The 12,596-nt window shown below is 41.7% G+C and overlaps 1 pseudogene; it reads right to left on the reverse strand.

Moving 5' to 3' along the window:
- Positions 1-11,109: 11,109 nt before the first annotated feature.
- On the reverse strand, positions 11,110-11,670 carry LOC148092200 (large ribosomal subunit protein uL6 pseudogene; annotated as a pseudogene).
- Positions 11,671-12,596: the final 926 nt, after the last annotated feature.

Here is a 12,596-nt window from a genome sequence, read left to right on the forward strand (position 1 = left end):
GCTCTGCCATTTGCTAGCAACTGTCATTGGGTTCTGCTTGCCTTGGTTTTTTAATTTATAAAATTAGAGTAATTGTAGTTCTCACCTACTAGGGTTGTTATGAAGATTAAATTAAATAATGGATGTAAAGTACTTAGTATAGCTTAAGGGCAAAAAATGGTGGTCATTAATCTAATTCCAAAGGTAAACTGTACTACAGTGCTTGGGAGCCCAGAAATGGAGGAAAAGAGACAACTGGGAGGTAGAAAAATATAAAATAAGAACACAACTAGGGTGACAGTGCTTTGCTTGGGGATCTGGAATTTTAACACTCACCATGATGAATAGAAGAGTGGAAAGGAAATAAGTAACTGACAGGTGTCAAGCATTTTGTTAAATGCATCACATATAATGGGAAAAGACTTGACTTGGGGTGGTGAACACAATACAACATACAGATGATTTATTATAGAATTGTACCCCTGAAACCTATATAATTTTATTAACAATGTCACCCCAGTAAATTCAATAAAAAATAAATAAACTCATATTTTTTAACATATATTTAACATATATGTTTTAAAACATATATTTTTTAACTTATTTCTCCTAACAACCCTGTGAGGTAGATATTATTACCTCCCTTCTTATGTGTTTAACACACTTTTCCACCAAAGCAAAAAGAGCCCAGCCAGAGTGGCTCAGCTGGTTAAGCATCATCTAGTGCCCTGAAAGGTTTAGGGTTCGATTTCCAGTCAGGGCACATACCTAGGTTTTGGGTTTGATCCCCGGTCAGAGAGAGTACAGAAGACAACCAAACCAATTGATGTTTCTCACCCCCCCCCCCCCTTTTTCTCTCTAAGCATGTCCTGGGGTAAGGATTAAAAAAAAAAAAAAAAAAGTTACAAGAGACTTCTCTTCCTCTGTACTCATCTTTCATATCTCAGTTCAAACACTTTTCCTCTGGGAACACTTTTCTGATTCTCAGACCCTTGCTATTGGCTCCAGGGGCATGATATTCTTGTCCCTCTCTATTTGTTACCTTACCCTTAGTTATATTAATATCTGCTTCTCCTCAAAAGCCCAAAAATGTCAGTGAGAGGTGTGTGTGGTCTGGTTTTATTTTCAGTTTTTCATTTCATCTAGCACTACGTAGTAGGCTTTCAATAAATATTTGCTGATTGAAGAAATAAATGAAAAAATAATTATCTTACCCCACATCTTTAATGAGTACCCATTGTTCCACCAAGATAGGGTAGACAGGACCCAACACAAACCCTCTTCAGGTTCTACCTCCTTCCTGGGAACTGCCCACCAAGGAAAGCTCTTTATGAACCATGCCCTTGCCCCAAGCCCCTCAAAAGAAGTGATTCCATAGTCAACCCACACAGGTATTACTAAGATCACAATATCTTCACAACTGGATGTTAGGATCCAGGATCCATTTAAAGAGCTGCGGAAATCAATTAGAAAATATATTAAAAATAAAAGTATGCACATGCCCTTTAACTTAGAATGCCACTTCTGGGAATGATTGATCATTGCAGACAGATTCCTACATGCAAAGAATGGAGTAAGTGAAGACAATCATTGCAGCACTGTTTAATTGCATAAGGTTGGGGGGTAAATAGAAGAGCTTAACAGTAGGGGACTGGTAAATTACCACTACTGGGGTTGTACTTTCATACGAGTTACCATAAAGCCAGCAAAAAAATAAGTAGTTTTGAACATACAAACATGCTCTCTACAACATATTATTAAGTGGAAAAAACAAGTGTATAGTGTGTGTATAGGATGCTACAGTTTGTGTTAAAACAAACTCACAAAGCAGGACATACAAAATGAGATATCACCTCCTATTCACTAGGATTGCTATTTATTAAAAAGAGGGGGAAAAAAGAAGCATTGCCCATCCAGAGTGGTTCAGTGGTTGAGCACCAACCTATGATCCAGGAGATGGCAGTTCGGTTCCCAGTCAGGGCACTTGCCCGGGTCGGGGGCTGGATCTCTGGCAGGGGGCATGCAGGAGGCAGCTGATCAATGTACCATTCTCACATCAATGTTTCTCTCTCTCCCCCTCTCCCTTCCTCTCTCTCTAAAAATCAATTTAAAAATCTTAAAAATCAAACAAACAGGGTGTTAACCACTGTAAACCCTTGTTAACGTTTGAAGCATGTATGCAAGAAGAACACTGAACCTAGAAGAAAACAGTGAGATGAAAAAACAAACAGTGAGTAAATGTTTAGAAAACATTCAGATTAAACAAGCTATGACTACTCAAAATTATTTTTAATAATAATGATTACCCCTGTTGGCATGGCTCAGAGGTTGAGCAATGACCTGTTATTTAGGAGATCTCTGTTAGATTCCGGTCAGGGCACATGCCTGGGTTACAGGTTCAGTCCCTGGGGGTTAGGGGGTGGGAGTGCAGGAGGCAGCCGATCAATGACTCTCTCATTATTGATGTTTCTGCCTCTCTCTCCCTCTCCCTTCCTCTCTCTGATATCAATAAAGATATATTTTAAAAAGAATAATAATGATTACTTTGGGAGAGTAAAAATAACAGCATGCACTAAAAATGTTGGTAAACATTTAAATTAAGATGGAAGTGGTGAGCAGAGAAACTTGAACAAGTTTTATTTGGGAGGAAGGTAGATATTGATTAATTTTAGATATTTTAAGTCTTTATTAAAATGTTTAGGGTGACTTTCTCTACCTTCCCTTCTTAAACGATTTAGTCTTCAAGCCATTGGGTGGAACAGAGCAGGCGTCTGCAGTGAAGGAGAGGACCAGTGACCTAGAAAGCAAAGTCTCTTTTATTCTCTGCTGTATCCTCAGAGCCTGGGACACTTTCAATAAACATTTGTTGAATGAGTGGATGCATGAATGAATGGCTTACTCTCTTACTCCTTTCTGGACCCTGATCAAATGTCATTTTTCAGGGAGGCCATCCTAATTATCCTATGTAAAGCAACACTCCCCATCCTCTCCATCTCCCTTACTCTGCTTCATTTTCAGTTCACTGTATTCAACATCAGCAAATGTATTTTATATTTATTTGTTAATCATCTATCTTTCCCCACGAAAAGTAGCTCCTTGAGGACAAGGACTTGGACTATTTTGTCCAATTACTATAATACCTAAATCCAGAGCAGTGCTTGGCATATTGTAGGTGCTCAACAATTATTTATTGAATAAATAAACACTTATTTTTTATATCTGGGATATTTCATATTTAAAAAAAAGAACAGCTGCTCAGTGAGTGATTCTAGTTTACTTGTATTTGTTTTGCAATAACATTTAACAATGGTCATCTCATATGACCGTTTTACAAATGGTCATATGATTATGAGTTATTGTTTTTTCTTTTTTTCGCCCAAATTTTCTTCTGTGGGCATCTGTTACTTTTACAATGAGAAAAAAATGAAAATTTAGTAAAGTTTTGTAAATTAATTGCTGGCGCAACATTGTAACAACAATAAATAAGCAATGAAGGGAAAACAGCCAAGTGCATTTAGATGGAGAAACTGGGTCAAGAGCAGCAGCAGCTGTGGGAGGTGGAAGTGGAATGAGAGGCTGTGGCGGCTCAGGGCACCCGAGGAAGGAGCCACGGGAGGCAGACCCAGCCCCGAAAAGTGGGCAGAGGGCATCCAAGGCAAGCGGTGTCTTCTTCATCCCCTACCTGGGCCAGGGGCCTTCATTCTGAGTCTGGTTCTGGTACTAACTAACCCCTGCTCTAGGCAAGTCACTTCTCCAGGCCTCACTTTTCTTATCTGTGAAATGCAGGGCTGAGGGAAATGAGCTATTGCTAAGCCTTTCTTCCTCAGAGGTGTGTGTTTCCAGAACCTCCATGAAGAAGCTATAGCTAGTGTGTGTGTGTGTGTGTGTGTGTGTGTGTGTGTGTGTGAGTCCTGATGGCACCATAGACCTCTGTCCACAGGCTCCATTTAGGAAATGCTGGATGAACAATGCAGAGCAGAAAAAACAGTGTTCAAAACTACATGGGCCATACAAGATAAGAGAAAGAGAGAGAGAGATAGGGGAATATACCCTTAAATAGTAACATCAATATTAACATTACTTTTCACTAGGCAGGACACTTTTATCCATTGGTGACAGTAGGCGCCAGTGCCTGAGGCCTATAGACTTTTCAATGACTCTCAAAAATATGGAGAGTCATGGGAGACAAAATTTATTGTCTTCAAAATTTTTCTAAAGATAAAATTAAAATTAATAAACATTTATTAAAAGCTCTACAAAATATGACATTATATCAACTAAACAATTCAACTCAACTTGATGATTTTTATATATGGGATGTGGAATATTTTAATGTGACGGGGCATCCTATAGTAGGAATATACGTACGTGTAACGCCTGTGGAATTCTTTTATTTAGTATGCATTTTATTATTATTTTGTTAATCCTCACCTGAGGGTATTTTTTCCTTTGATTTTTAGAGAAAGTGGAAGGGAAGGATGGAGAGGGAGAGAGAAACATCGATGTGAGAAAGACACATCGATTGGTTGCCTCCCACACATGCCCCGGCTGGAGCTGGGGATCAAACCTGCAACCCAAGTACATGCCCTTGACTGGGAATCGAACCCATGATCCTTCACTGTGCAGGCCAACACTCTAACCATGAAGCCACACCATCCAGGGCTATTATTGACTTGAGAGAGGGATGGAAAGGCAGAGAGAGAGAAAGAAACATCTATTTGCTGTTCCACTTATTTATGCATTCATTGGTTGCTTCTTGTATGTGCCCTAACCAGAGATCAAACCCGCAACCTTGGCGTATCAGGACAACGCTCTAACCAACCAAGCTACCTGGTCAGGGCCTAGGTCTGTGAAATTCTGAAGGTGGGTGGTGGATTATGGGTCTGTTTTATAGTTCTGATAGTTTCAGATTTTCTATTATGAGCATGTGTTATAAGAAGAAAAAGAAACATTCAATGAATGTTCTGAAAAAGCATGTTAATAAAAAAGCTTAGGAAAGATTTGGGCTGAAGAAGCTCCTATTTCCTTATCTCAATAAAGGCTTGTGGACTTTCTAGTCCTATCTCCTGTACATAATAGGAATCAAAAGGGAAACTCACTTAAAACATGTATTTAAGAGAATTTTCTCTTTCTATGCTATCAACCAATCATGTTCATCTAACAATTTGGGATAAACCCATGTGTTGACACTTTGCTCTCCTTCCTTCATGGAATCATAAACTGTCCAACCCTAAGACCTAGAGAAATCCTTTAGATCTTCTTGTCCTTGAATACAGTGGACTCTCTGAGAGTCGGGGAGCCCAGGCTGTTGCTGGACAGGAGACTTGGCCCTGAGCAGGTCTGCCTAGAGCCACTAGTAGTGTTGGGTTCTTGACTTGGTGCAGGAAAAATTTCACAACACGAGTCCAGATGACTATGAGGGAATGTTTACTAAAGCTGGGGACAGGCCCTGGCCTGTTTGGCTCAGTGGTTGGAGCGGAAGGGTCCTGGGTTGGATTCATGGTCAAGGGCATGTACCTGGGTTGCAGGTTCTCTCCGTCCCAGTTGGGGTACTTGGGAGGCAATGGGGTTCTCCTGATTTCTGTGATGTTTTCATTCATAATTATAACTCCTATTCCCCCTTCTTCTGTGCGTGGCTACACACACATGCCCTATATTTATATACATGTGCACATAAGGACTTATTCTCCCTCTTTCTGTCCTGCTGGCACCTTTTCCCCAGACACAGATGCCCAGACATTTCAGCTGCCAGCCGACTAACCCCATGGCTGTGCTCCCAGTTGGCTAATGGAGGGCAGGGGGCTGCCCTGATGCCTCTCATCCCAGCCAAGTAGGGCAGAAGCTGCTTCCAGAAAAGGCCCTTCAGTAGAATCCTCCCCTCCCCAGTCCCTCCTGAACCCTGCCCTCACCAACCCCTCCTCTGTGGATCCTGAAAGGCAGCTAAAACCACTGGGTATCTCAGGCTCCCAACTCTCACATTTGGCCTTGGAAACTGCCCTACTCCCCCACCTCTAGTTTTTTGCATATTGAAGTATCACTTCCTGAGTCTCTCAATTGATAATCATGTTCTGTCCAGAGAACCTCCTGTACTGTTCTTAAAAATTATTACAGCTCTAACCGGTTTTGCTCAGTGGTTAGAGCATCGGCCCATGGACTGAAGGGTCCCGGTTCAATTCCAGCCGAGGGCACCTACCTCGGTTGCAGGGTTGCAGGCTCAGGGTGTTTGGGGGAGGCAGCCAATCAATGTGTCTCTCTAACATCAATGTTTCTCTCTCCCTTCCACTCTGAAAACCAATGGAAAAAATATCATCAGCTGAGGGTTAAAAAAAATTATTGCAAGCATTTTACTTATTCATTTATTTCCACTGTTAGATTATAATCATTTTGAAAGGAAGTTATTTTAAGATTTTTTTTTTTTAAATATATCTTTATTGATTTCAGAGAGAGGAAAGGAGATGGGGAGAGAGAGATAGAAACATCAGCGATGAAAGAGTCATTGATCAGCTGCCTTCTGCACACCCCCAACTGGGGATGGAGACCACAACCCGGGCATGTGCCCTGACAGGGAATCAAACCCCGATCGCCTGGATCCTAGGTCGATGCTCAACCGCTGAGCCACGCCCGGCCAGGCCATTTTAAGATTTAAAACTGTATTATCAACAGATATCAGTGATTATCTGTTGATCAATCTCAGTTTTTTAAAGATATGTTTTTATTGATCTCAAAGAGAGGAAGGACGGAGAGAGAGAGATAGAAACATCAATGATGAGAGTCATTGATTGGCTGCCCCCTGCACGCCCCCCACTGGGGATCGAGCCCACAACCCGGGAATGTGCCCTGACCAGGAATTGAACCGTGATCTCCTGGATCATAGGGAGATGCTCAACCACTGAGCCACGCAGGCCGGGCTGATCAATCTCTTGTCATTCACAGGCACTAAAGGTCAGCAAGTCCCCAGAATGCACTAAAACCTTTAGCTAGACAGAACCTGAACCCTCTCTACCCACTCCACCCACATCATCAAACTCAAGTTCAACCACTCCTCAGCCTGGAGCAATGGGCAAATCTCTTCCTCTCTCCTGCCTCAAGGTCCTCACTGTTAAAGCAAACTGACTGAGCTCCAAAATGCTCGAACATTCCTCCTAGTGGATTAGATTCTATACCTCAGTGCTTTTATGAGATCTTGGCAGCCTCCTGTTCTCAAGCTGCTGTAACGAACTTATATAGCTGTACCTTTGAAACAGGACAACAAATGGGTCCAGACTTCCTGTCACTACTTGAGCCAATTAAGCAGAGAGGGTTGAATCATATATGAGCGTCAATATTTTCCAATATTGCCAGCAGCATGGGAGAGCAGCAAGTCATCCACAAAAATCTCCCCCACCCCATAAGCCAGCTGCTTATATTGGGTACAAGGACAAAGACTACATGGGGAAGTAGGCAAAAGGAATGAAAATGGGTTAAATAATTACAGATTACAGGCTATTCAGGCTGGGGGTTTCAAAGGCGGGCACCTCTGGGATTCATTGTTTCGGCAACAAGATTGTTAATCTTTCCATGGTGATAGGCAGTTATTGGATTAGGAGAATGGACTGCATTTTGGGATTAACTCCCAGGATTAAAGAATGTGCTTTCTTTAATCCAAACAAAACAATCACAGTTAACAGAGCACGATTAATATATCTTATAACTATAGCTAGTCCCCACTATTCTATTTCTCCCTCCTGCCTTTACCACCTTGCCTCTTCTCTCTCTGAAGAACAGGGAGAAGTCAAGGAGCAGGAAGAAGAGAGGAACATGGACAATCTTTTCTCATAGCACAGAAAAGCAGCGGCTTTGGGGCTCACTCAAAATGGGGGCTACCCAAAGGAATGAGCTTGGTGGGTAATGGGATGTGTAGAGCCCAGGGAGTTCTGAGTGTGAACATTGGGACTGGTGTGTGTCCACCAGGGCAGGTGTGTGTACACTAGGGGCCTTGGCACTGCCCGTGGCTCTGAGCCTGTTGATGTTCTCTTTGTCAATGTGACCCTTGGTGCCCCAGAGTGTGTGGGCATGTGGCTTTGACAGCCTCCTGATGCAGGTCACTTAGTCAAGGGGCATGTGACTGCTGGTGTTTTTGTGTATGTGAAACTGTGTACTTGATTCATCACTTCAGCGAGCTCAGGTTCTTTGGTTGAATCACCTAGTAAATAGTAGACATGGGCTCCCTGCAGCTCCCTTACTTCTTCCAAGCTGGAAAAGAAGGGAAGTCATCTTCCATCCTCTCCTACTTCCAGAGGCCTGCGTACGTGAATAGCCCTTTCCCACAAAGGGGGTGACCTCTAAAAGTAACCCTATCTCCTGAGGATGAAGCCTCATGTATGAGGCCCCTAGTGGAAAGGCCACCAAGTCAAAGTCATTTCACAATCTGGACACAAGACAAGGCCCTGGAACCAAGCTTAGTAACCAACCTTGCAGTTGTTAAACCCCAAGTTGCATAACATAGTTGACCAAGGAAAGGACATTTTCACGTGCCAGACAGGACTGAGAAGTAGTTGCTACCATCAGAGCTCAGATTTCAAACCTGACAGAGCAGGACAGAGCTGGCCCTGCTCCACAGACAATGTTTCCTTCCTTTTCCCAAAGTCCTCTTTCCAGGACTGCTGTCCACCTGCCAGAGTTGGATTTCCTCCCCAGAGGGTGGGTTCACCCTCTCACTCCTTCCTAGTAAAGCCACACTTTTGCTTTCAAAACAGTAAGCTCACTGTATATGGACCAAAAAAGGGCCACGTACTATACCTGATAAGCTCAGAGGAGGCCTGTTTGGCAGCCTTACAAACTCAGAGGCCTAAAGTTACCACATAGGGTGGTCTGAAATTAAAACTTTCTGTTAGCCCGGCCAGGCGTGGCTCAGCGGTTGAGTGTCGGCCTAGGATGCAGGTGATCAGGGTTCAATTCCTGGTCAGGGCACATGCCCGGGTTGCGGGTTCGATCCCCAGTTGGGGCGTGCAGGAGGTGGCTGATCAGTGACTCATCATTGATATTTCTCTCTCTCTCTCCCTCTCCTTTCCTCTCTCTGAAATCAATAAAGATATATTTAAAAAAACAAAAATAACAAAAAAACCCCACTGTCTGTTAGAGGCAGATGTGCTGATCATGCTCTGTTGACTGATCTGTTAGCTATAGTTTTAAGAAATATTAATCATGTTCTGTTAACTGTGCTTATTGTTCTAATTAGAAAAAGCACTTTCTAACCTGGTTGGGAGTTGTATGCCCCGGGACATGGGAATTACCCTTGCAATGCAGTTCATTCTCCTTTTTCCAGAACTGCCTATCATCATGGAAAGATTAACAACCTTGTTCCTGCAACAATGGAATTCCAGAGGCACCCTCCCTTTGCCACCCCTAATCCACAATGCCAATAATCTGGTCCCTGAGGCGCCCTCCCTTTGTGACACTCAGCCCACCTTGCCTACTTCCCTATGCCTGTAATTCCTACTTTTCCATGTAATCTTTGTTCTTCTACCCCATATAAGCAGCTGGCAGAGCAGATTTTTATGGATGACCCTTATTGCTCTCCCATATTGCCAGCAATATTGGAATAAACGCTCATCTACGATTCAACCCTGTCTCTGCTCAATTGGCTCAAGTGGTGACAGGCAGCCTGGACCCATTGTTGTCTGGTTTCATTTCTAGCCCTAGCCAGTTTGGCTCAGTGGTTAGTGTCCACCCTCAGATTGAAGGGTCCCAGGTTCAATTCCGGTCAAGGGCACGTACCTGGGTTGCAGGTTCGATCCTCGGCCCAGGGGTGTGCAGGAGGCAATCAATTGATGTGTTTCTCTCACATCGATGTTTCTTTCTCTTGCTCCTTTCCACTCTCTCTCAAAAGCAATGAAAAAAGTATCCTTGGGTGAGGATTTAAAAAAAAGACATTATTATTATTTTTTAAATCTTCACCTGAGGATATTTTTCCATTGCTTTTAGATAGAGTTGAAGGGAGGAAAGGATGGGGAGGGAGAAAGAGAGAGAGAGAGAGACATTGATGTGAGAGAGACACATTGATTGGTTGAGTCCCCCAAGCACCCCAACCAGGACTGGGAATGAATCTGCAACCCAGGTAAGTGTCCTTGACCAGGAATTGAATCTGAGACCCTTTGGTGCACTGGCCGATGCTCTAACCACTGAGCAACACTGGTCAAGGCCACATTATTTTTATATCTGCAAGAGTTTTGTGGTCCTGAGAAAAAAACTATAGGTAAGAATGAAGAAGTCAGTTATATTACCAGCTCTTTAAATATATGGGTTTCTTATTTTATTTTTTAATATGTTTTTAAAATTGATTTTAGAGAGAGAGGAAGGGAGAGGGAGAGAGAAACTTTGATGAGAGATAGAAACATCGATTGGCTACCTCCTGCACACTCACTACTGAGGATAGAATCTGCAACCCAGGCATGTACTCTGACTGGGAATCGAACTGGCAACCTTTTGGTGCATGGGCCTACACTCAACAAACTGAGCCACACCAGCCAGGGCAAATTACCACCTCTTTAAAATCAAATCAATTCTCCTTCTATAGGTCATTTGGAAAGCTAATACTTTTTACTACTATAAATAAAGCTGCAATGAATATCTTTATACTTACATTTTCTCACACTTGTCCAATTTTTTCCTTAACACACCTTTGAAATAAGCATCACCACTGTCAGGAGAGCACATAATCTTTTTTATAATTTATTTTTATTAAAAATATTACAGACATCCTCTTTTCTCCCCATTGACCCCTGCTGCCACAAGTCAAGCAATGGATTGGTGATTCTTTGAAGAAGCTTTGCAGAACATATATATTTTTTTAAACCCCAAAAAACAAACAACAAACTGAACACTAAAAACAAACAAACCAAAACCCACCCCCAAAAAGCAAAGAGAAAAGCCTCCATGAGCAAATATCAGCATACTCAATAAACAGCTGCATAAGACCCTTTCCATCTTCCAATAATAGAATTATTAGGTACAGAGTAAAAAATATGAATTATTTATTTATCTACTTTAATTTTTTGAATACAAGGCTTGTATTGCATCTTTAAAATATCACACGTAAGTCTGAGGAACCATCTGGCATCTTGCTGTTTCTGTAGCTGGATAACTTAGATCTTAGTCATCAGCCTGCTGAGTGGTTCCTTTTTCAGAAACATAGATGTCATCCAATGTTTTTCTGATAGCCTTGTTTCTAACTGTGTGGCTTGCTGAGTCAGAGCAGCTGAATTTGATACAAGTTCAATGCTGTTTCCTTCAAGATTCGACTAATCTTTCTGGGCTTGAGATACTGAACAAGCAACTCCTTGACCTCATGTATTTTTTGCCCAAGAAATTCCTGATTTCAACAAGAAAACCATTCTTCTGAATAATGATGTTGATGGGGAAAGGAGTGTACTCAGACCTCCCCTTGTAACGGAAGCTCAGTGTAACACCCTTGATTGTGTTCTGTACATAACTGCAGATGGTGTGAATAGTGGCCAGTTCCTTTCTATTTCCCCACCATTTGTCAGCCTGGAGCCTCTTCATTTTCTTTCCAAGGAGACTGAGTTCTACACTGATGTGGCTGTACTCCCTCCGGGGGTGCCTCTGGGGCCCTTCACGAAAACTGTATCCCTTCAGAGTGAGGTCAACATTTTCTAAAATGTCAACAGTCTGATTGCCGAGAATGGTCTTCATCCTTCCAGTAAATGTGGCAAAAAGCAAAAATAAGATTTTAAAAAATATTTAAAGAAAAATGAGAAGAAATTGAAAACATGAGAAAAGGACCATATGCTATCAGAAAAATGAAGGAGTTTTTAAAAACAAATAAAGTTGAACATCTAAAAGTGAAAGCCATAATAATCAAAATTAAAAACTAAATGGGCAAATTTAGATAGAATGGAAGGCAGAATAAGTGAACTAAAAAAAATCTGAAAAATTACACAGAATGCAACAGAGAGGGACAGAAGATGACAAAAATGAAGAAAATAATAAGAGACGTAATTACCAGAATGAGTAGGGCTAATATTCATCAAATTGATGTTCTGTAAAGAAAAACTAGAATAAAGAGAGGCAATATTCTAAGAGATAGTAGCTGAGAATTGTCCAGAAGCAATGAATGATGTAAATCTTCACCTTCTATCATTAATGTAAGCTAGATGTCAAAGAAATAATATTAAGTGCCTACGAGCAAAAAAATAGCAAGCTAGAAATAAGCCAGTAAGAGAAAGACAAGTATCACATAATCTCCCTCATGCGGAATCTAATGAACAAAATAAACTGATGAACAAAATAGATACAGAGACATAGAACCAAGCAGTTGAACGAATTTCAGAGGGAAGGTGGGGGCTGGGGAGGGGAATTAATCAAAGAACTTAAATGCATATATGCATGACTTATGGACACAGACAATAGTGTAGAAAAGGCCTGGGAGTGTGTGTGTGCGGGGGTGGGGGGGGGTGTGGATGCCGGGTGGAGGGGATCAATGGGGGAGAAAAGGGGGACATCTGTAATACTTTCAACAATAAAGATAAATTTAAAAAAATAAAAGTAATGTCACTCATGAAATGGGAGATAATATTTGCAAACCATGTAGCTGATAAAGGATTTGAATCCAGAATATA

Source organism: Miniopterus natalensis, chromosome 10, assembly GCF_054644295.1.
Source record: "Miniopterus natalensis isolate mMinNat1 chromosome 10, mMinNat1.hap1, whole genome shotgun sequence".
Classification (NCBI taxonomy): Eukaryota; Metazoa; Chordata; class Mammalia; order Chiroptera; family Miniopteridae; genus Miniopterus; species Miniopterus natalensis.